At 56.3% G+C, this 25,185-nt stretch overlaps 1 protein-coding gene across 2 annotated transcripts in view; it reads right to left on the bottom strand.

Annotated features, from left to right (window-relative positions):
• The window catches only part of BCR (BCR activator of RhoGEF and GTPase), a 98,693-nt gene that overhangs the window by 50,594 nt on the left and 22,914 nt on the right, over nucleotides 1-25,185 (bottom strand). The window lies entirely within an intron of this gene.

Genomic DNA, 25,185 nt, shown 5'->3' on the forward strand with positions numbered 1-25,185 from the left:
TGTCCTTGCAGGACAGTCCGAGGCCATGGTCAAGTTCTGACTCCTCCTCCTGAGAATTTGCAAAGGCACTTAACTAGCTTTCACTCAGCATCCCCAAGGACAGCTGGGAGGGGTCAACTGTATTAAAAAACACAAAACCCTGTTAATGCAGAATCCTAATTCCGTACTCCACCCTCCAAAACAGGTCTGACTCCAGCTTCCACTTCCTTCTGGGAATCATAGGTTTGTTTGCTTGTTTAAATAAAATAAACACGAGGCCTTCTTATCCTAAATTACAGCAACCCCTACTCGAAACTTGCCAACCACGGGAGCTGCTTCCCAGCAGTTGGGCACGGGCGGAAGGCTTCAGTTGTCAGGGCCTCACTCCCCGTGAACCTGAATGGTCCCCCTGGGCCATGGGGCTCTCTGCTCTGGCCCTGCAACCTGGGACTCATCCTCCAGGTTGGGCAGGTGGGCAGCTCTAAGCCGTGGTGGGAATGTCTCAGAAGCAAGAGGCTCTGTTCTTGTCCAGGGGTCTGCACACCTGAGATGGTGCGGTTCACTTACGCCGTCCATGTCTCAGTTTTGCTGACTTAAAATTGGGCCCGTGAACTCGACAATGGATAGAGGCCCCCTCAGCTCTAAAACATCACTGTCACTCTTTAGGGCGGCCAGCCGTGCCCTCCCCACCTCCTTCAACAGGTCCCATCCTCTGCCCCCAACTCCTCCTCTGGGCCCGGCTTTTCCATTAGCTCAGAAGTACCAGCGTCCACAAATCCTAAGAACCTTTAAACTGTTTTTTAAAAAAATAACAGTCTTAAAAAGTCAACATATTCTTCATCGCCTGGAAGAACACTGAGCATGCCACCTGATTTTCAGGCCCGTGACTGCGCTGAGCTCATGACCAAGGTCAAATCAACACTGAGTCTCCAGTAAGAACTTCAGGGTCAGGCTCAGGGACCCGAGGCTCACCCTAAGAACTGAAAGAATTCATGTTTGTGAAACCACATGCTGGTTCCACGATATCCGGGCTACAACCTGGTGCAAAACCAAGTCATGCTCCCCACCCCGTGAGGGTCTGCTGGCCCATGTCCAGGGGGACCATCGGCTCCGACGTGGATGCTTCACCCCCACCAGGTGAGACTGAGGGGCCAGATTTGCAGCCAGATGCCATGGTGTAGTGAGGAGGCTCCCTGGCGACTAAAAACCCAGCCGTCTTCCCTCTGCACACACCTCCCCAAACCGACGTCTGAGGAACTGATGCTTTTAAGCCTGAGTTCTGGATGGCTGGCCACCCCTCCTGCATCCCACCTGAGGGCTCAGTCCACTGTCCAGCTCATCTGGACTCAGCACCCCTCATTTCACTGACCCCCCAAGACTGCTCCGATGCAAGTGTGATGGGCGGGAAGAAAGCCCTCAGTTGCCTCCTCTCGCTTCTAACCAGCACACAGGGACCTGCCTTCCTGTCACCCTGCGGGAGGGTTTTCATACCCCCGAGGTCCCCATGCCACAGGGGTGCCCCTCCTCTTGAGCACAATGTGCATTATTTGGGGATTTGGAAAGCCACTGTCTCCCCAGAACCAGAGCAAAGTGAGAGAGAGGCCTTGCTCTCCCCTCCTCTGCCAGCAACACCCAGCGGGAAAACCTCTCTGGGCCTGGCCACCTGGTGACACGGTGGCCGCAGAGGCCAGGCACTTCCTGAAAAGCTCTACCCAAGGCTGAAGCCAAACACAGGAAAGAAGCGGGCATGGGCCTGGGATCCCATGGCTTCTAGAGGCTCAACTCAATGCTCAGAGCCAGAGGGGAAGGGGGAAAGGGAGGGAGGTGGGAGGGGAGGGGAGGAGTGGATGGGGAGCGAGGCTGAGTCACAGCTCCCGGCTTAGTGTGGAAAAAGGTTTGCACAGTGAAATCTGAAACCTCCTCTCCAGGCAAGTTGGCTCAGCAGCCTCCAGCCAAGCACTCTGCAAATCTAAAATCCATCCTCCAATGCAAGGAAAAAAGGCAGCCCCCACCCACCTCCAGAAAAGCAGAAGGAAAAGGGTCGGTTTGGCGGTGGCGGGGGTCCCCAGTCAGTGCCCAGGTCACATCCCCTTCTTACACCTCGAGGACGACACTGGTTTAAAAAAATCCTTCAAAAAATTAAACATAGAATTCCTATATGATCTAGCAATCCCACTTCTGGGTATATACTAAAAGGAGTTGAAAGCAGGGACACGAACAGATATTTGCACACCCAAGTTCACAGCAGCACTAGCAACCCACCTGCCCATTGATGGGTGACAGATAAACAAAATGTGGTCTATCCATGTATCCATACAATGGAATATCACTTGTCCTTAGAAAGGAAGGACATTCCAATACCTGCTTGCAACGTGGATGAACCCTGAGGATGCCATGTTAAGTGAAATGGGCCGGTCACAGAAAGACAAATTTACTCTATGACTGCACTTAATATGAGGTCCCTAAACAGTCAGATGCATAGACACAGAACGTGGAATGGTGGTTACTGGGGGCTGGGGGTAGAAGAGAATGGAGTTATTTTTTTAATGGGGACAGAGTTTGGTTCAGGAAGATGAAGAGTCCTGGAGACGGATGGTGGGGATGGCTGCACAACAACGTGAATGTACTTAATGTCACTGAATGGCACATTTATAATAATTAAAGTGGCCCACTTTATGTTGCGTACATGACACATTCCTAAGCCCCTCCCGCCAGTGGCAATGGTGAGGTGTCGGTACCGCGGGAGCGGACAAGGGGCGGAAGTTCCCTTAATCTCTAGCAGCCCCTCGGCAACCACATCTAAAATAAGCACAAAATAAGCATAGAATTGAAACTTCCAAGGGTGTGCTCCCTGAGAGAGGGCTGGGTGATGGCCACCCAGGCTCCAGGACACCCTCCCACCTGTGTATTTGTTGAGTAATAAAGACAATAGGGAAGCCTGGGCTTTCTCTGTAAACGCAGCCTCAAGGGCAGCCCATGCCATCACGCAGCCCACCCATCAACTTGGCAGAGCCGCACCAGCACCACGCCGCCCGCCGGGTCGGAGCCGCCCCTCCCCTCTGAGTTTACATACCCCTTCCCGGGCCTCCTCCCTGTCCGCCTGCGCTCTCCCCAGCCAGGCTGGATGAGATCCCTGCCAGCCGGGCTCCTGAGGTCAGAGGAGTACCTGGCCCATCGCAGATCCGTGCCGGCAGCCCCCGGACGCTGTCCTCCCTGCCCTGGCAGAGCCACGCCACACCAACCTGGAAAGCGCCACCTGCCCCCAGACCAGCCTCAGTCCCTCAGCCCCTCCTCACAGGGCCCCCAGGAGCCTGACATGCCCCTCCTCATTTCTGCTTTTGCACCTCAGGGAGCGAGACTCCCTCCGAGGCCTCTGCCGGGCCCTGCGGGACCCCCGCTGCAGGACTCCCATGAAACGTGTGCCCGGACCGCTGGCTGCTCACCTCCTGGGGGCAGCCGAGCGGGGGGACCCTCCCGGACCCGAGGTGCCTGGAGGGTCCCCAGTTCCCGCCTCGGCTGCCTTGCTGCTGCGAGATCCCAGGCCGGTCTCACCCCCAGGTCAATGTGCCCTCCCCACCCCGAGTCTGGAGCAGGCCCTCGGGAGGAGCAAAGGTTACACTCTCAGCCCTCCCTGCCCAAAACAGACAAGGGACGAAGGAGAGAGGCCTGGGGAGCAGGGAGTGGCTCGCTGATAAATACGCAGGCACGCATGGGGTCAAGAGGACACAACAGGGGACTTCCCTGTTGGTCCAGTGGTTAAGACTCTGTGCTTCCACTGCAGAGGGCACGGGTTCGATCTGGGAACTAAGATCCTACAAGCTGCGTGGTGCGGCCAAAGAAAAAAAAAGACAGAGGAACAGGAAAAGGGGCACCAGGAACTCGGGTGGGGCGACAGGAAGACCCCCACCCCCCACCCCGGGCAGAGGCAGCGGGTGGTCTCCATTCCCGTTTACACCGCCAGCAGAGGGCTGGGCCATATTTATTTACAAAATTAAAAGCAGATCAAATACTGGCTTCCTTCCAGCGTCTCGGTCAGCTGCAGCGTGAGGCAGCATTGGAGCCCTCACCACATCGCATCGTGTCTGCAGAAGCCCCCTTCCTGGCTCCTGCCCTCCTCTCCTGGTCCCGCACCCCCCCTCCTGGTCCCAGGGCAGCAGTACAGTGGTGCTGGTGGTGCAGTGCTGGGTACTTTCACAGACAGCAGCTCACATCCTTGAGGGGGTCCTGCCAGGCAGGCATCGCCCCTCTGGGAGAGGCTCAGAAAACTGGGCAGGGAGGGAGGTCCAGGTCTCACCAAAGGGCCCACAGGCTCCACAGGACACAGCTGGCTCTGGACCCCACACCCATCCTGAGCTTTGAGCCCTCCTCCTCCTGCTGCCCTGTGTGCTGAGAGCAGATTCCATCTGTGGGACGGGCCACTGGTCCTGGGGCTCCGTGTCCAAGGCTGGCTTCTTTATTTGTAGCAGAACTTGGGTACAGTCAGAGGATGTCTGTGGTGCTACAGGGAAGTAAGTTCCCCAAACAGTGAAAAACCCTCAAATCTTCAATGTAGCAAGTGGGTATTTTTGCCAAATACCTGCTGACCTTTGCCCAGCACAGTCTCTGGGCCAGGCACAGGGCTGGCCACCCACCCACATCATCTTCTTGAATTCCACCCCCATCCCCTTAGGGGGCAGGAAGTTCCAGATGCCCATTTTTCAGACAGGGAAACTGAGTCTCCGAGAGAAAAACTACACCCAGGTCCGCCGTGTGATCTGCCCAGTTCGGTCACCTTCCAAACACATTTCAAAGCGAAGACATTTTTAAAAAGCCGAACTGATAACCGTATGACTCAGCAATTACCCTCCTGAGGTATGTAACTCAAAGAGATGAAAACAGGTATTCAAACCAAAACTTATACCAGAATGTTCAAAGAGCATTCTCTTTTGCAATATTTCAAAATAGTCAAAAGGTAAAACAACACAGCTATCCAACTGATGAATGGATCGGGAGGGATAAATCAGAAGCCTAGGGTGAACACACACACCACTATATATAAGACAGATAACTGACAAGGATCTACTGTATAACACAGGGAACTCTACTCAATATTCTGTGATAATCTATATGAGAAAATAATTTTTAAAAGAATATATGTACATGTATAACTGAATCATTTTGCTATACACCTGAAGCTAACACAACATTTAAGTCAACTATACTCCAAATAAAATAAAACAAAAAAAAAACTGATGAATGGATAAACACATTGATATACCAAAGTGGTCTATCCATACAAGGGAATATTATTCAGCCTTAGAAAGGAAGGAAGTATTTACACAGGCTACAGCATGGATGAATCTCCCAAACATTATGCCAAGAAGGCAGCCCCCAAAGACCACATACTGCCTGATCCCATTTATATGAAATGTCCAGAACAGGCACATCCATAGAGACAGAAAGCAGGTACCTAATGAGTATGGGGCTTCCTTTTGGGGTAATGAAAATGTTTCGGGGGACCTTCCCTGGTGGTCCAGTGGGTAAGACTCTGCACTCCCAATGCGGGGGGCCCAGGTTTGATCCCTGGTTGGGGAACTAGATCCTGCATGCCGCAACTAAAGATCCTGCATGCCGCAACTAAGAGTCCGCATGCCGAAACTAAGACCTTGCGCAGCCAAAAAATAATAAATAAATATTTTAAAAATAAAAGAAAATGTTTGCGAACTAAATAGAGGTAGTGGTTGCACAACATTGTGAATAAACTAAGTGCCAGTGAGTGGTTCACTTGAAAATGTTTAGTTTTCTGTTGTATAATTTCATCTCAACAATACAAAACAGAACAAAACGGACCTGTTTTTCTCTCTTAAACAGGAACCTCAGAACATAATCCAGCCATTTCCTGAAGACCCGGAGCATCGTTCCGGACAGAGGTCAATACGGCCTGGCACTGTAACCCCAGGCCACCCATGGGCACTGAGAGGCTGCCGTGCTTTCTGAGATATCTGGGTGGTTCTTCTGTTTTCTCCTCCACCGTCAGGCTGGCAGCCGTCCCTTCCTGCAACTACACCACGTGGGTCAAAATCCTTTCCATGGAGACATCCCCCATCCAGTCAGCCGCTGCATCCTGGCGAGAGCCTGCCGTGAGAGCCCATGGTTCTGTGGGAGAAGGAGGGGCAGAGAGGGCACCCCAGGAACCAGGACCTCTCAGCCTTCATGCTGCCACCCCAACAATGACATCACCAGGCCAGCATGGCAAGTCCCAACTGCCCAGGCAGGGGGAGCTCACAATTCAGACCAGTGTATGACACACAGAAGGCCCCGAGGCTGGTTAAGTCCCTACAACAGGCCAGAAAATGCAGGCGGGAGGGGCCTGAGCCCCACTCTCCAGGCAGCCCCAGGTGCCCAGGCTGAGCTCTTGGGGTGATGGGCCGACAGCTCCCACGTCCCCTCCCACCCAGGGTTTGGGTTCCAGCTGGGTGGAGTTGAATCGCCTGAAGGTCAACTCTGCCAAGGACTTTCAGCACTAAAGCCCGAGTGCCCCCAGTGTGGGCAGATGACGACCCTCCCCATTCAGCATCTAGAACATTATCAAAGGACTCTCTTCTGTCTCCAAGGACCCACCTGTGCCTTCCGCTCCCAGATACTCGGGAAGGGAAAGATCACTTATGCTCTGGGCCTGGGCCGGAGCCAGCTCGTGCTGGGAGGGGCAGGCGGAGGCTGCAGCACCAGCTGGGACGAGCTGCATCCCTTGGGCCAGGATGATGTGACTGTTACTCTGCACAGCCTGACTCTGTGATCACGGCGGCAGTTTGGCCTCAGACAATCAAACTAACGTATGTACTGAGCACCCAATACTCAGCCAAGACGTACGGCACCCCTGACTCATGCTGGGCACGGTGCCAGGCTCACGACGGCGGGCACCACAGACCCAGCCCCTGCCCCCGGGAGCTGCAGAACCCCAGGAGTCACGTGACACATGCATCATGGCAAGGCCACCGATGAGGGGCAGCTGGACCCTCAGCCGGGCAGCAGAGACTGTCTCCCAGAGGAAGTGACCATGGAGTGAGGGGGCAGACGCTAGTTCCCCCAGAACGCGAGGCAGGAAGGACAGAAGAGGAGGAGGCCGTGTGAGGATGGGGGCAGAGGCTGGAATGATGCGGCCACAAGCCAAGGAGTCCGCGGGGCCACCAGAGCTGGACACGGCCTGGCCCCACCTTCACATTGGACTTACTTCTGCCTCCAGAACCGGAGAGAACACACATTTGTTGTTTAAGCCATAGTTTGTGATAATTTGTTATGGCAGACACAGGACACTGACACAGACATAGCCTATGGCCTGGCAGTGGTGCCACGGAGTCAGAAAAGAGACGGCCAACCCAAGGGATCCAGAAGGACTTTACGGAGGTGAGGTCCGTATGAGACAGAACGACTGGGCCTTCAGCCAGCAGAGACGCTGGAGGGGGTCGGGGCCTCCAGGGTCCCGCATGTGGGAGGCTGGGAGGGTGACGTGCTGGGAATTAGAGGAGAGGCGGCAGGAGTCCTCCTGGGGAAGCTGTGAGCTGTGGGCCAAGGACTTGGGCTTCATTTAGGAGGAATCAGGGGCCTCGAAGGTCTGGAGCAAGAGTGGGGCCCGGGGGCCGGTGACACTGGCAGTATGTCTGGGTGTGGCGCTGGAGGTGGGACCCGCCGGAGGCTTCTGTGACGCTCACTCCAGGTGAACCGGTAGAGGGCCCAGCTTCAGTGGGAACAGACAGTAAGACATGGACACACAATAGACAGGGCCAGACCAAGGGGCTTGGACGGAGGGGAGGAACAGTGAAGGGGACACTGAGCTCCCAGTGCCTGAGGCCAAGACCTCAGGGAAGGAGGTGGGAGGAACGCAGTGAAGGCAGCAGGATGACCCCTGCTAGAGGGCAGCGCCGGGCACAGGACCGTGGTCTAGGAGTGGAGGGGAAGCCATCAGCGTGGTCCCTCCTTGCTGGCCCAGGTGCCCGGCCAGGAGCCAGGTCATGGTCACTGCATGGCTATGCTCCCCTCCCCCAGCCCATTCCCACTCCAAAGAGGAAACATGGAGGATAGGAAAGAAAAGATGGCAGGAGGGAAGGGCTCCCTATCTGGTGGACACTACATGGAGCCCAGCCCAGGGCCCAGCCACCGGCAGGAGGACCCACCTTCCCCACTTCTGCCTCGGCACTGCCCCTCCCGCAGGAAGCCTGGGGAGGGTCCAGAGAGGAGGCACGTGTACACCGTGTTCACAGCAGCATCATTCGCAACGGCTGAAAGGTGGGGTCAACCCACGTGTCCATTGGCAGAGGAACGGATAAGCCAAATGTGGTCCAGCGACAAAATGGAACATCACTCAGCCTTAAAAAAGAAGGAAGTTCTGCTCTATGTGACGGGCATGGATGAGCCTTGAGGACACTATGTAAGTGAAATAAGCCAGTCATAAAGCACAGATGCTATAGAGTCCACTTGTCTGGAGACATTGGTTTGCTCAGGCTGCCATAACAAGATCCCACAGACTGAGTGGCTTAAACAACAAAAACTTATTTTCTCCCAGTTCTGGGAGCTAAAGTGTGAGATGGGGCGCCAGCTGGGTTGGTTCTAGGGCGAGCTCTCTTCCTGGTGTGCAGATGGATGGGTTCTGGCTGAGTCCTCATCCGGCCTTGTCTGGTTGCATGTTCATGGACACAGTGAGTGTAGCTCATACTACCATTGGGGGTTAGGGCTTCAACAGATGAACTTTAGGGGGACATCAGTCCACGACAATCAGTCCACGACCTGTGAGGTACCCAGGTCAGGTAAACTCACAGAGACACAAAGTAGAATGGTGGTGCTGGGGGCTGGGAGAGGGGGGAGTGGGGAGTGACTGTTTAATAAGGACAGAATTTCTGTTTGGGAAGATGAAAAAGTTCTGGAGATGGATGGTGGTGATGGTTGTACAACAACGTGAATGTACTTAACCCATTGAACTATACACTAAAAGACGGTTAAGGTGGTAAATTTTACTTTGTGCATATTTTAACACACACACACACACACACACACACACACACACACGATCTGCCAGGTTTGGAGATTTAAGAAACAAACAAAAGAAGGGCAGTGTTACAGGTTGCACTGTGTCCCCCAGATTCATATGCTGAAGTCCTAACCCCAGTACATCAGAGTGTGACCTTCTCTGGAGACAGGGCCTTTACCAGGTTGAAATGAGGTCATTAGGTTGGGCACAATCACAACATGATCGTGTCCTTGCAAAAAGGGGAAATTTGGAGACAGACTGGCACACAGAGAGAATGCCCCATGAACAGGAAGACGGTTGTCTACAAACCAAGCAGGGCTCGGCACACCTCCACCCTCCCAGCACACGGGGGCTGCGGCCCTGGCCTTGAGATTCCGCATTTTGTTTCTAGGCCCTGACTCTGCACCTGTTCCACCCACCTCCCCACACAGAGAGGAGTGGGCGCTCTGGCCCTCTCCTCCTGCAGCATGAGCCCTGGGCTCACCCTCTCTTCCTCCCCTGTCCGCCAAGCGAGGCCTGGCCCTGCCTTTCCCACAGGCAGAGGCCCTGGCACCCAGCCCCACGAGCTGCTCAGGGGGAGTGACCAGAGTATCCTTATCTCGGCCACCGGCCCGGAGGGCCCGTTTATCTCCCCTTTCCACGCAGTTCCAGTCGGTGCCTGTGGAGTCCAGGCACCGACTTCACAACAGGAAGATGGCGTGGGCACGGGTCCCTCGGCACCAGCCGCCTCACACGGTCACTCTTGCTGCCCAGGGACACACCTCTGGCCCCCAGGGCTCTCCTGTCCAGAGGGCTGCCTCAGAGGTGGCATTTGTACTGTTGACTTGATTAACTGTTCTTAGAGCTCTCAGTAGACTGGACAAGGGGACATTCAGGGTGACCTGCCTGCAGCACCAGGGTCCAGGTGGGGCCGGCTGCTGGCAGCGCCCGGGGTAGACACAGTTTCTTCCAGAGCTCAGCTTCCACCTCTGCCTCTGGGAGGGTCAGAGGTCCCGAACTCTTAACCACCTGTGAGCAGGGGAGGGCAGAGGCCAAGAGGGGAGTCCACTCCCCACCTGCCACCTGCTGTGGTGCCATGTCTGCCCGGAGCCCCTTCGCTCATCAGGGCAGGAGGGACTCCCTCCTGGACCTGTGCAGAGCAGCCCCCAATGAGCCCAGAGGGGGAGTGGGGGGTGGGGGTGGGGAGGAGCCTGGAGCCGAGTGCTCCAGGCAGGGACAGTCTCGGAGACCTCACTGCAGAGCCGGCATTGGGGCAGCTGGCCCGGCTGCTGTGGGGAGGATGTGCCTGAGTGTGTCTGGAGTGGAACTGAGGTCAGCTCCCCTGAGATATGTGTGAAGCAGTGAAAGAAGCAGTTTGGGGTTGTGCCTTTCCTGTGCCTTGGCTGCCCCCTTCCACGTACATACAGGGGACTCTGGCCATGGGGGACCTGGACCAAAGGCATCCCCGGAGCCCAGAGCAGCACAGGTGGTGATTATTGGGGGGCTTCCTCTCTGTGCAGCTCCAGGACCACTCACTCGGTGGACCCCACCCTGCTTCTCTGACTCCACCGATGGCAGGCTGGCCAGGTGCAGGGCATGGGCTCTGCCAAAGCAAAGACGGCCGGCTGGAGACCAGACTGAAGGGTCCCTGCTGGGGGCTCTCACACCTGGGGACTCGGAGGGTGTGGGCCGAGTGCCCTCCTGCCCAGTCTGTGCTGGAAGCTGATTGGGGCTTTGACTTTGGGGAAATCCCTGTGGGTCTGGAGGAGGCCAGGGTGACCCAGGGCTTGGCCCTCATTTTCAACCTCTGGCATCACCTGCTCCAGCAGATAAAGGGGTGGGGGAGAACCGTAGGCCTAAGGAGTCCACAGTGAGTGACTGCTGGCTCCCAGTCTTCCTGAGCTCCAGTTCCCCCCTCTGAGGGCGGCCATTACCCAAGGCTCATCTACCTTTCTGGCCTCTGCCATCAGGAAGCTTGGGGGCCACTTGGCACAGTTCATGCACCCCAGGGACCTCAAACACTCTTTGGACCTTCATTTTTGTTTTCTTCCCATGGTCTTATTTCACAGTTTAATTTCTGAGAGCTGCCCCAGTCCTTTTGAAAACAGGCAAATAAAACCTACAAAAACACACGCTCCACCCAGCCTGGCAAGCTCCCTGGCCCACATCCTGCTCTCCTTCCCTGGGACCTGGAGGCCCTGGTGCAGTGGGAGCCCCTCCTCTGGGAGGGGTAGGGTGGGGTGTCTCCCGAGAAACCCTACAAACCTCCTCCTTAGGCTCCATAAGTGATTCATTTCCTACAAGTGTCCTGTGCTGTTTTCCAGCACAATCTCTGTTCTATATGAATCAAGATTCTGGCTCACACTTTCTGCCATGACTGATGTGAGTTTTCCCTTTAGAAATATTCTTCCCACAGGGCCCAGAGTCATTCTTCTATAAGAGTGAGCGTGAGAGTGTGTGTGTGTGTTTCACCTCTGCTGCATGTGAAGGGAGCTAATACATTCTTTTTGTCTTATGGTGTGTCACCTGTGCTGATGGGTTCTTGGCAGAGTTGAAGGAAGAGTCTCCCAAGCTGCATAACAAATTTCTAGGTCTGTGGTGATGGCAAGAAACAGCCAGGTTATGAAACTGAGGAGAGGAAGGTGGCGGGGACTTCTCCGGGTTACTAGGGCCGGGGTCAGCAAACTATGGCTCAATCCAGCCCACGGCTTGCTTTCGTAAATAAAGTTTTACTGGAACACAGCATGCTCATTGGTCTCTGCAAGACATACAGCTGCGTTCACGCTGTGATGACGAGGCTGAGTAGTTGTGAGAGATACCACATGGCCTGCAAAGCTGAAAATGTTTACTAAATGTTTACTTGGCTCTTTGCAGAAACAAGGTAGCTGACCCCTGGTTTAGGATAAAAGGCAGAGGTGGAGAGGCCCCAGAATAATGGCTCTATGTAAAGAGAGTCTCTTCTTGGCAGTTTTAGCTTTTAAAATAGGTTTAATATGAAAATGCCAGCCCCCTCATTTCCACCTGAAAGGGGACAGAAAAACAGACATCTAGGTCTGGGTGGAAGTGATATTAAACTTGGCTTGGGGACCAGGCCCAGGATCGGCCGGTGGTGATCTGGAGGCGGCTGGCTGTGTATGTGCTTCCATGACAGGGAGCTGCCTGCTGTGAACACAGCTTCACCCTGAGCTTGAAAAAGTCCCCTCAAAGTCAAAACCACGCAAACCCTGAGCTGCCCGAACACACTGAGTGATTGAAAGAGTATAAAGTAGAGCCTTGAAGAAAGCAGGTGAAGATGCGGCTTTGGACGGCCTGCGGCCTTAGACTAAAGGTGCCACTTGCTGTTGGCATTCTCCACTCTGCACAGTGTGCCCGGTGGCAGTAGGCGCTGTCATTATGCTCAACCTCAGCAAGGCCCAGCCATGTAGCTCCCCTGACCACAGAGGTGAGGAGGGAGCCGCCGGGGCATGTTGCCCTGTGGTCCAGCCTCACGGAGAGAAAGGGGAGTTAGCCAGCGTTTGAGCTGCCTGGGGGACAGAAGGAAGAACATCTTGACTGCAAGCATGGTTAAACATGGAAAAGCTGTCAGGGGAGTGTGAGGAATTCCCATCTGGGGAGGGCTCTGGGAAGGATAAACCATATGCCTGGTGACTGGCATTGGCCTCACTGGCCCCTGGAAGAAAACCTTTCCCCCTCTCTGATTCAGCAGCTCTCTCCCCGCAGATCCCCGCCCCCCAAATCGTTGGCTAATCAGATCCCAGCAGCACAGAGCCCCTGAGAACGTCCAAGGCCCTGAGTTGCTGGAGGTTTCTTTTCTGGGATGGTTCTTGAACTGAAGAAATCTCCCGGGAGGCAGGACCATCTCACGGGGTCCTGGTGCCTGCTGTGCTGAGCCTCTGTCAGGCCAGCTCCAGGGTGGCTTTGTCAGCCCTGGAGTGGTTGTGGGCATGGGCGTGGGGGTGGGGGTCCCAGCAGGTTCCACTGAGAGGAACCCAGACTCTGTTCATCAATGGTAACAAATGTCTCACTCTGGTGGGGGGAGGGGGCGTTGATATGGCAGCAGCTGTGCCTGCGTGGGGGCAGGGGGCATATGGGAAATCTCTGGATCTTCCTTTCAAAGTGCAGTGAACCGAAAACTGCTCTAAAAGAAATAAAGTTTTAAAAAAAGCAAACAACAACAACAAAGAAGTCACTGCCAGGACGTCCCTCAAGTCCTGAGTTTCCCCCATCCTCCTGTTCCTATCTGCCTTTCAGAGCCCCTGGACAGCTATTTCATGTGATTTGTCCAGAAATTTTAGCTGGGGCGAGTGGGAAGGTTGGTGCGCTTTCTCCACCTCCCCTGGAACTAGGAGTTCACACTTCTGCCTTTGACTCTCCTCCTTTCTGTGTGGAGGTACTCCCTGGATTGAGCTTCCAGGAGCTCTCCTGCAGCCCCTCCTGAAACCCCCAAGCCTGGCCCAGCTGACACTTGCACTGCAGATTCAGGCCGGCCCTCGGGGGAGCCCCGTGTCCCTAACAACCAGGATGGTGTCCAGCTTGTGATACTGGGAGCCCCTCTCTGCCTCCCTGGTTTCCTCGGCCGCATGCCCTGGCTGGGCCCGTCCCTGCCCTGCCGCAGGACCCTCTGTGGATTTCCGAGGCCTGACTCAGAGGTCCTCACAGGGTGGTTGGTCACAGCTGCACATTAAAGTTCCTGCCTGCATTTCCAGGGGGAGAAAGGCTTCAGGACACCTGTGCATGGAGACCTTTGCCAACATGGAGATTCCTGGGGCCGGGGGATGCCAGAAGTTGTGCTACAAGCCTGCCCTGCCTTCCCAGCAGCCCCACGGCCAGCTGTCACCCACCCCTGCAGTTGTCCCGGACGCATAGCGGTCCTCTGTGGCATGTGCCCCCCGTGGTATGGGGTTCCTGCTTCTCTGTGGTGGGGGCCATGGGTGGAGCAGGGAGCACAGTGTCCGGGACCATCTGGAGGGGCAGAGGGTGTCAGGTGGTGATCGTTCCTCTCTGTGTCTGTTTTCCCATCATTAGGTGGGAGTGATTTGAGGAATTTGTAGGGCTATGCCGGGATTTGCAGTAAGGTCTGTAACAGCCTGGCACGTGGTAGGTGCCTCGGGAAGGAGGGGCTTTGCATCCGACATGATTTCCCTAGAGGGCCAGGCAGTGCACGTGGAGGGAGGCTGAGCTGGCTGTGCTCTCCCCGCCACCGCCCGCTGCCGTAAAGAGCAAGCCTGGAATCCAGCAGGAACGTGTCGTGCGTTCTTCGCCGGATACTCTAGCCACCTGCCCCATCTGGCCGGGCCCGTGCAGCACGTGGGCCCTTGAGCTATGTCCCCACCCATGCCCATTCCCACATTTTTGCCCTGTTTTCAGAAGGAGGATCGGACACCAGGCGAGAACGGCAGGTGGGGAAGGGAAGTCCCAGAGGAGTAAGTCTTTGGGGTCTTCCACGCTTTTTCTCAGCCCTTTCCGGTTCCCCGTGGCCCTGCCTTGCCCGCCTGCTCCCTGGGGCGCCTTCAGCCGGTCTGAAGGCCGTTCATCCCCTGCACGCCACGCTGTCCAACTTCTCCAGCCTCCCCTCCCAGGGACTTGCTCTCCACCTATTAACTCAGACCTCAGCGTGAGCCCCTAAATTTTATGTTGCTCTCCAGCAGTTGGAAGCCTTGAGACCCAGTGCTCAGCCAAGGACAGTGTGCTGATCTCGAGTCCTGGCCCAGCTGGGCTGAGCACCCAGGCCCCAAAGGCCCCTGGGCAGGCACCTTCCAGGATGCTGCCTTGCCAAGAGCACTGCTCAGCACCTCCCCCTCAGGACGTGAGGCCAGCAGACCAGCTGAAACCTCTTTTTATTGATGAGAAGCCAGGGGCCCAGAGAGACACAGTAAATTGCCAAGGTCACCTAGCTGGGCAGTAGTGGGGCTGGGCTGGAGCCAAGCTCTGCTCTGCTCTGCATGTTGAGTTCTTCCCGGAGCCAACCGGCATGGAGGTGGCCACCCTGCCACCTGGAAAGGTTGGTGCCTTGGGGCAAACGGGGCCTGACCAGGTTGGAGGTCACTCATCAGCTCTGTGTCCCTGTGGCTCCTCAGCGAGCCCACCTGATGTGCCTGTGGGCACATGTGGCCCCTCAGCCTTGAGGGGAGATGGCCAAGGAGGGGGACACAATTGCTGCTATGCTGTAAGGATGTGAGGAGGCTTCCTTAACGAGGTCCCACGTCAGGGGCCAGACCAAGGGGCTTCTGTCCTGCGTCAGTTTGGTGACAAGTGGGAGCTGCCGGTCTGAGAAGCTGGGTTAGGCTCCTTTTGGTGGGTGCACGTGCCTCAGACATGTGCACACATATGAACGCACACAGATGCACATGCACACACGCACGCACACAGACACTTCTTTGCAAGGAAGGGGAGAACATGGAGGGACAGAGATCCGCTCGGAGGGTTTCTGCATGGACTTGGTCCAGAGCCTCAGAGAGAAGAATCTTTCCGGACTCTCAGGATCTGGTGGGAATCTCCCGTGGGGCTCCTCTGCACCTGTCATGGTCTCCCAGGCTCCTGACGTCAAGCAGAGTGTCTGCGCTAGAGCATCCCGAGGGCCCACGTGCACCCCGGCTCCCGCTTGGATGCTTGATTCTTGAAATGTGCATGAAGCAGCCCGTGCAGGTGTTTTCACACCGCCCCCGCCGGCCCCCTCCTGGCGCTGGCAGTTCCCTGCCCGGTGCTGACAGGCTGTTCTTGTTTGGAAACAGAGAAGACACCATTGCTGCTTTTCTTCCCCTTTCCCAACACATGAGGCTGCATTGGGTGCTGCGTGTCAGGTGCTGGCTCTGCATGTGCAAGTGGTGGGCGGCACACCCCCTTCCCCATCAGCGCTTCCCCTCTGGGATCCCACGAAGCACAGTGACCTCGCCTGCTGCACGAGGTGTGCCAGCCTGGACCATGGACACATGGGGTCCCCGGGCAGATGCTGGAGGCTCTCTCTTTGTCACTAACCCAAAAAATCACTTCCGGTTTTTGTGATTCAGAAGTGAGCCCAGCCCCTCACCCCTCAGATGCCCTGAAACCCAGCTGGGTCCTCCGGTGGCTGTCAACCGGGGAGGGGCGGTGGGAGCACTTTCACGGAGACTAGCACACAGCCAGGCTCTTGGAGAAGGTGGACGGCACTCATACCCTGTTGTCTTATCAGCCTGTTGCCTTGTGGGTCCAGCACACCCGTGGGCTGGTGGTTACGTGTGGGTGTGGTTTCTTTTGATCTGGCCCTGGGTTGGTGAGTGGGGTGGGGGATAGCGCCTCCACAAATGGCCCCTGTGTCCCGATGGTCAGTGGTCTGAGGAGGGACAGGACTCGGATGAGTGTGTAAGGAGGGTTCTAGCATCTGGACGCAAGTTGTGAAACAGTTAGAAAGTCAAAGGGGCTCATGCACGGTGGGTGGAAGAACCTGGGGGAGTGACCCTTGGTGGGTGAGGGCGTCAGATTTTTCAGGGGGGGCATCTCAGAGTGCCTTCCCCCCTGAAGGCCAAGGGGCTGCACCCGTGGGGGCTGACTCCCCAGGGCTGAAGGGCATAGTGGCTAGAGGCTGGCTTGTCACCCCCACTCTGAGGCCTCTCATGTGACACTTCGCTGGGCACTGGCCAGCCCAGGTGCCTGCCAGGTTTTAATGCCCCCCAGAGAAAGGCTGGTCCCACCACACAGGCTCCTTGAGCTCCGCCGTCCAGTTCCATGTGGCTTGGGGCATGGCTGTCTCCTCCCCAGGATGCACCGTGGCTGAGTAGCCAGGAGGCCAGGGGATGCTTGTCTGCACTGCCGCTGCAGTGCTAATGCACGCGGCCTCTTTGGAAGGGGTGGGAAGGGGCTGCTGGCTCAAGTCCAGTCATCCAGATAGACCAGCTCCACCGTCTGACTGCCCTCGGTGACATTCCCCAGCCCTCAGCCAAGAGCAAAGCGTCTCAGGCTGGAGTAAGGCGAGACCTGGAGACATACACCTGCATGGCTGGGAGTAATTCCGAGTCTCAGAAATGCTTTAGAAAGTGTGTAATTTGGGGAGAGTCCTTGAGGGCAGAGCCCTGGGAATAAGCAGTGGGGCTCCTTCATGGTGTCGGAAAGGGGACTGACACCTGTTGGGTGCCTGCTGTGTGCCATGCGCTGCCTGGGCGTGTGACCTGATTGGTCTTCACTGTTCTCCTGTGCAGGTGGATGGCGGTGCCCATTCCGGATGGAAGGACAGAGACATCAGGTCAGTGACCTGAGGCAGTGGACTGGGGCCCAGGAGTCGGGCTTGTTTTCTCCAGGCCTGTTCGGGAAGCCCGAGCTCAGATTCTGTGCCTTTAACAGTACGCACAGGAATTGCTAGCCTGTGGTGTGCGTGCTGGGCGGGGTCATCTGGCTGAGCCAAGCTGGTGTTTTACCACACGGGTATTTCTGGGAGGAGCGCCAGGCTCAGAGCTGGTGTCAGGTACCCCTGGGAGCCCTTCCAGATGCCTTGTCCTCCCTGGATCACACAATTCTTGAGGGAAGGGCCTCTTCCTAGTGGATCTACACCTGATGGGCCCACGGCCTCCTGCTGCGTGGTGGTCGATGCTGCCCTGTCTGTGGATTGAGTCTCTCTGGAAGACTCGTTTTCCCCAGGAGGTGTTCAGAACCAATACCCCAGGCCCCATGGGAACCTGCTCTCCTGGTGGCCTGCGGGTAGCCAGTTGGAGCCCTAAGTGGGGGTCCGGCAGCTGTGCTCACTGGGGGCAGCATGACCAGTCCCATTTCCTCCCACGGGCCAGGGCAGCAGGACAGGAGCCTGGCTGACTGAGTGAGCCATGAGGCTTGAGCAGGCTGTCACACCGCAATGACAACTGGGATTATCACTTGAGGTGGTAATTCCCACATGACAGTTTCAAGTTTCAGGTCAAGAGCTGAGGCTAGTCCTCCGTTCCCTCTCACATCTGTACAGAGATCCTCGCCAGCTTACTTCCCTCCTGATTCCTCAGCTGTTTTCGAGACCCTGAGCCCCAAGGGGTGGGGAAGCACCTTGCGTCCAGGACACTGGGGGGCCGCACCTTCCTGGTGGGTGGCTCTGAGATGGTGGCTTTCAGAGTGGACCAGAGGGACAGGATCACTGTGCCAGGGTCACCCCGACCCACGGCGGCCCGACAGGTGCCACAGGCCCTGCTGACACATAGCTCCCAGCCCCGGGAAGAACCTTCCCAGCAGCCCCACGAGAGTGGGTCCCGTCCCATTTCCCAGAGTGGAGCCCTCAGCCTGGTGTGGACGTAGAGGGCAGCACCGAGGGTGCAGTCGGGCAGGAGAACGTGGTGTGGTTTTCTGGGACACAGCGCCTGCAGCCGTCGCAGGCTGGACCACGTGAAGAGCCGAGGCTTCCAATAATTACGATAAATGATGTTTGTGCTTCTTGACGTGTCCCCCTCTGGCAGGGGAACCCCGGGGCCTGCTTGTCACCCCAGGGGTGCGTGGGTGGGCTGTCATTATCTCCACTTCACTGGTGGGAACATGAAGAGATGAAGCAAGTCTTCCGGCCTGCAGTGAGCCCGGCTTGTCTGTTGTCTCTTTTCCGAAGGGATGATTGGAGGTCAGGTGGGGGGAGGCTGGGAACGGATGGCATTATGTTCCCTTTTCCAAATATGAGTCCAGGATGCGCGAGTTCCTGGCAGTCCCAGGATTCCCGGGCAGAGAAGGTTTTCCAGAGGGAAAATGAGACTTTGAGACCCTGCAACTCCGGGTCTGTTCCTTAGCCTCTGACATCTGCTCACATCCAGTACATCTCAAATTCTGGTGTAAAATACCAGATTAGCACTGCCTTGTCCCAGCCCACTCTGGGTGCAGTCCCAGGGTGTCTGAAATTGGGGATCCAGCTCAGGGTGTGGCTGGACCCATGAGGCTCTAGGAGGTAGCCTTGGCCGGGGAGACCTGCCTGCGTGGACCTCGCTTTGCAACTCAACTTGCCAGCTCTGGGGCTCAGGACACATGGCTTCCACTTGTAAACCTTCAGCTTTTCTCTGAAAACAAGGTGCCAATGGCTCTCTTGTGAAGATGCTAGGATGCTCACTGGTTTGAGGCAGTGCACCTGGCAGTACCTGTTGCCACTGCTGTGTGTTGCCTTCCAGGGGTCTCAGAGCCCTTGGGGATGCACCGCCACGTGCAGGATTGTGCACGTGCTCTCGTTTCATGTTCTCAGAGACATGTGAGGGAGCGGGCATCCTCATCTATGAGATGAGGCTCAGAGACGCCTGTGTGGATGGGCCAGAGCCCAGCCCCGAGCTGCTGCTCCTCTCGCCCATGGGCTGCATGGGCACAGATACATGCACGCACACACACGCTTACTCACGCACATGCGCTCAGAGACGTGTGCACACCCACACCCTCGTGCACACATTCAGACTCCCTTGGTTGATCCCTCGTCCCACTGCTAGATGATGCCCCTTCCCCTGCTCTATTCAGAGATGCCGTCCAGAGACTCAGAGGGACCAAGGTGAGGGCAGGAGTTCCGCCCAGGTACCCAACCCACCTCTGCCCGAGAGGGAGGCTCAGGCTCTTGAAACCAGCATCCCAGGCCCCGATGACCCAGCTTTGGCCTCTCTGTTCTGCCTGAGAGAGAGGCTCAGGCTCTTGAAACCAGTGTCACAGGCACCGATGACCCAGCTTCGGCCTCTCACTTCTGCTCGGGGCCTTTAGCTGCCCCCTTCCACGCAGGCACGTCTTCCTGCGCCCTTTGCCCTTTGCCAAATCCCACCCTCCCTTACCCTGCTCCACGAGATCTCCACCCTTCAGCCCATGCTGGAACAATCCCCCTGCTCTGAACTTTCACAGCACTTAGCATCTGTGCAATTTACTGACAGTCACAGAACCTTTCCCACCATCTGCTGTGAACTATCACTTTACTTCTCATTTTAATTCTCAAATATTTGTGTTCCACCTCCCACTTAGGCTGGAAACTGTCCGTGTCAGACTTGTCTGTGCCTCACTGTGCCTTGGAGGGGGCCCAAGACGAGACAGGCAGGCCTCCCTTCCCTCTGCAAACATTAACTGAGTCCCTACCAAGTGCTCCGCGTTGCTGCCGGCAATGGGGATGCAGGAGTGAACACAGCAGGTTGTGACCGCAGGCCTCGGGGAGCTTGCTCTGGAGGGAGACCGACAGGAGGGACGGGTGTGGGAACCCTGGACAAGTGTCACTTTTCATAATAAAGATGACTCCCCCATCCCCAAAGCTGCCTGTCGAAGGCAGAGAAACCAGTGAACCCAACCGGGAAAACAAAAGCTACATTCACCAATAGCAGGGGATCTGTCCTGAGTCTTAAGAAATAAAGTTTCCTCCACCCTGGAAGTCAGATCCCTATAGATCTGAGGGAGCTGGGACCTTCCTTAAGAGGCACTGAGCAACGTGGGTGCCCTTATCTGGCCTCTGCCTTCGGCAGGCACGTGGGTAAAAGGGGGCTGCCTGTTCCCCTCCCACCAGGTCCTACAGGATCCCCCAGCCCCTTGCTCTGAACCCATCATCTGGGACCCCATCTGTGAAGACATCTCCCATCCGCCCTGGGGTGAGGTGTGTGTGCAGAAGCAGGAGACCCACCATCTACATACACCACTGCCAGAAGGAACTGGGGTGAAGATGAGGAGGTGGGAAGCAGCGTGAGGACCGGGCAGGAGGAGCTGGATACGGCCCACCCAGGGCTCCTCTGTGAAGCAAAGGTAACTCCACTCTCCCTGGGGAGGGTCAGCCTTAGGGAAGAGCGTCAAAAACCTGCCGTCTCCACCCGGGGTGTGAGCAGGTCATTTTACATCCACGTCTTGATTCCCCAATTTGTAAGAATGGGAGTAAATTATGGATATGAAATCCTCGTACACTGGGAAGAATGAAGTGTTGCAGCCAAAGCAATTCTGGTTCACTGTCAAGGCAGCTGGAACCAGGAGACAATAAGGTGACGTGAGCCCCTTAGAGTGAGACGCTCAACCCAAGGAAGCCTGGTCTGTGCAGACCGTGCCCCACCGCCAACGGATGGGCCCCACCGTCAATGGGCAGTGACGGTGGTAACAGGAGGCCTCCACGCTCCAGGTGGCAAGGCGGTGCACATATAAGCACTGGAGAGCCTGGACAGGCATGAGGAGGCATGAATGAGGGGCCGGGACAGGGCAGAGGAGGGAGCGGGGTCCAGGGGCAGAGAGGGACTTGGGGTGGGACAAAGAAGGCTTGTGAAGAAAGTAGCATCAGAGCTGGGTCCCGGAGGACAGATGGATCTGGGCAGGTGGAGACATGGCGGACCACGGAATTCCAGGCGAAGAGATGGGGTCTGGGAGGGATGCAAGGGAGTAGGATCTCAGCGCTGGTGGGGAGGAGGGAGTTCTGCTCCGAGGGCAGCTCCCACGAGGCTGGGGAAGCGGAGTGCAGGTGTCCTGCAGGCCTGCCTGCCTGGGAAGCGCAGAGGCTGGGGCTCTGGGAAGACGATCTGGTGTGTACACAGACTGGAAGGACAGGTCACAGTCACGGTGGGGGTCAGGCCTGCCCGCTGGGCTCTGTGTGGGGCTGGTTTGGAGCACAGTGGGGAGCAGCCGGGTAGGAGCCTTGCTGCTAAGATAGCATCTAATGTCAGGGACAGACCTGGAAGACGCCCTCTGCCCACTGAGCATCTTTGACTTTTTGCTGACTCGCTGGATCTCCAGCCTTGAGGAACCCTGGCCGCTAGAAGACGCTCCCCTCCACCCCGCCTGCTGCTGGTTTACACTCTCTGCTCCTCCACTTTCTCCCCTCCCCCCAGATTATTTTTAAAAGATTCGATTTCCTGTTTTCACTGTGGAGCTGGCCTGGCCCTCCGTCCATCCATGGCCACGTCACTACCGGCGGGGCAGGGGCAGGGCAGGAACGGGCATGCTGCAGGCCCTTTCCAAGAGCCAGCTCCTCTCCCTGCGCCGCTGGGCCCTGTAAACACCACGTCCTCCCAAGCAGGGCCGGTGGCAATCTCTCCCACGGGCCAGGGGCCTCTTAATGGAACAAGTAAATAGGTGATTCATCCTAGCTGCTGACAGCCACTCACCCTTGGAGCTGGCTCACTCCAGTGTGGATAAAACAGCCCCCTCCACCTCTCCTCCCTTCCCCTCCCCTCCCCGAGCGCTGGGGCCTGGGCCACCACCTGGATGTCCTGGGCTGCAAGCAAAGGATGCTCACTATGAGAACCAGGGTCCACCACGCCTGTCCAAGTCCCTTGTGGCTTGAATTGCCAGCACACCGTCAGGCTGGTCCTCAGCCACCACTGCCCCAGACAAGTTTCAGGGCTCACAACCAGGTCCACTGTGCTGCAGAGAGGACCAGACCCCTCCTTGGGGTCATCCCTGAGACCAGGAGGGCCTGAGGCAGTGCCTTCCCAGCTGTCCGGACCCTATGGTGGCCCCCAAGGTGGGAGCCAAGCTGGGACGATGTAGGGGAGGGGGGAGTGTCAACCAGGTTCATCTGCCTTATATCCTGGGGGTCTCACAAATTCTGGCTAAGGATTCTGCAGCTGTTAAAGAAAAAGCTGAAAAACAGTGGGTCAGGGAAAAGAACTCAGTTTCTGGGTGATTCTTCCCAGCTGGACACCAGGCACTGTTCTGGGTCACCTCCCGGAATCCTTACAGGTTTCCTGGGGGACGGGGTGGGGGTGGTGAGGAGACAGAAGCTCCAAGGCTGGCCACCTGCAGCATCAGGAGCAGACCTGAATGCTCACCCAGCTCTGAGGGCTCCCCCTCCCCCCGACCCGCCTGGGGAGCCAGGGCACCGGCAGGGCCTGAAGATCAGGCCAGAGGGGGTGGCCAATGGGGTCCTGAGGGCCTGGGTGCCCAGGAGGAAGAGTACAGTAAGCACAGGAATACCAAGAAGGGGGCAGGTCCCCATGCAACAGCGGGGGAATTTCTCTGATCAGAGGAGGGTTAATCCACAGCCTGAGTTTCCCCTGGAGCGAAGCCCAGGAGCTCCGGGCAGGTCCAGACCGCTTCCCTGCTCCTGGGGCACAGTTGTGCAAGATCCAACTTTTCTCCACGAGGTGGAGATTCAGGAACCTGGGCCACGGCTCTCTCTCAAGCAGGATCTCCCACCCACCGACCGGCCACGGCCCAGAGCCCAGGCTGCGTGGGAACGCCCTTCCTCCCTCCAGTCCTCCCGACCGTCCCATGTGTAGGCGGAGTGCGGTTTCCCGTGTATTTATTTGCTTAACTTATTATTTTGAAACACTTTCAAACTCACACAAAACTTGAAAGCAAAGTACAAAGAACCATTTGTTTAGGACAGCAATGACCTAAAAAGGGAAGCTGGGAGAATAGACAAATACACCTCCTGCCCGCACTGTCCTCAGACAACAGGGGCCCCACGATGCCCCCTCATCCTATGAGGATGCTCAGCTGGTGCTGCCTGGGGCCATGCCTGCCTCTCGGAGGTGGTCAAACAACACCTCCAATGGCCTGGGTCCCTTCGTGCTGCCCAAGGCCCATCCACCCTCCGTCCAGGTGACAAGGCACAATGGAGCTGGAAGGCGCCCACTTACTATCTTCTTCCCAGAGTCCAGGCCCCAGTGTCCTACACCAGCCAAGACTGCACATCTAGGGGACCTAACAGTTGGGCCCCCCCCATGCCATCATTCTCAAGCTAGGCACCCAATGGTTGGTGTGCAGAGAATTTTATTTTAAGCCTATTACATAAACATGGCAGTAGCAAGACTCTAGAGGGAGAACTCACCCACATCCTCATCTCCTTGACCAATCACCTAGGTTCATTTTCCCACAATCCCAGAAGTCCCTCTCGTGTGACCACGTAACTAAAACCCCAGAGAGCGCAGCATAACCAGGGCACCAGGAATCACACCCACCTGTGTCCACGCCATGTCCGGCCATGGGATGCTGCTACCCCTCCTGTCAAGAGGCAGAGTCGAGTCCTAGTTCTCCACTGCCCTGGACCAGGGCTGGCCCTGGGACCTGCTTTGACCAATATGACTGAGGTGATGGGGTTTGAGTTCCACAGCCCAGGCCTCAAGAGACCGTTCAGCTTCTGCCTTTGTCTTTGGAACCCAGGCTCCGTGTGAAGGCGCTCAGGCTGGAATGAGGGCTGATCACAGGGAGAGAGAGGTCCCAGCCTTCCACTGTCCCCACCAGGTGACCACCCACCAATACACACACAGAGTCACAAGAGATTAAATCATGCTCTTTTAAGCCACTCACTGTGGGGATGGTTTGTTACACAGCAAGAGATGACAGATACTAATCCTAACACATACAGCTCTGTGTGTCACTCTTTCTACTTAGGAGCTTGAACCATGTGGCTACATAATCTTCATTGTTACCATGTGCTGATTACATCATAGTCCACCTAGCTAATAATGTAACCCCTTTCCTATTGCGGGGACTAGTTTTAGTTTATTTCCAGCTTTCCACTGTTATGAATACAATGAATCAGCGTGTATAATAATACCAAAAGGAAAAGGGAAAAAAAAGTCCTATTTCCTTAGGAAAATCTAGGGTGGGATTCCTGGGTCTCTGCTTATAAACATGTTAATGACTCCTAAACAATGTAGACATTGAGAATTCAGAGAAAGGGGCTGGGAAAAAACTCAGCTTTGCAGAAACCAGGCATCCGTATTCTGAAGCTAGGCCAGCTCAGACAGATTTCCTGAACCTGGCAAAATTCAAGGGAATCTGCTTATTCTAGAAAATGACCCAGGTTTCCAGGAAAGGGCCAATGCCTGGAGTCTCAGTCACTGCCTGATTCCTTGACTCCCTGGTCCCATAGCTTCCTTACACATCCCCATCGCCTGAAGGCAGGCTCTCCCCCTCCAATTCCTGAACTGCTGACTGCAGGGCAGGACCACAGTCCACCCCAGGGCTGAGCCCACACTGTTGGTGCTGCTGGGAGGAAGGCACCTGCCCACCCTATTCCACTCAGGAAGCAAAGTGTCAAAACCAAAACAGGGACAGGTGTCCCTCTCCCACCACTACACTGGCTTTGTCACTGACTGGCTCAGGGGAGCCGGATCACCCAGAAAACCACTCCACCATCTCCCCGGAACCTGATCGGAGGTTTGCCACATCCCAGGAGTGGCTGGCTCAAGTTTCCTTGGCAGAGAAAGTGGCTGGAAACGGCGGTGGGACTCGTCACCAGAAACACCCCTTTCCAAGAACTCCTGCCCTGTTCATCAGCCACCTGCTACATCCCAGAGGGCTATGCTCATGAAAACGGTGCCCTCTCCCATCCCCCCTCAACAGCAGCTGAGTGGTGCCCTGGG

Source organism: Kogia breviceps, chromosome 15 (genome assembly GCF_026419965.1).
Source record: "Kogia breviceps isolate mKogBre1 chromosome 15, mKogBre1 haplotype 1, whole genome shotgun sequence".
NCBI lineage: Eukaryota > Metazoa > Chordata > Mammalia > Artiodactyla > Physeteridae > Kogia > Kogia breviceps.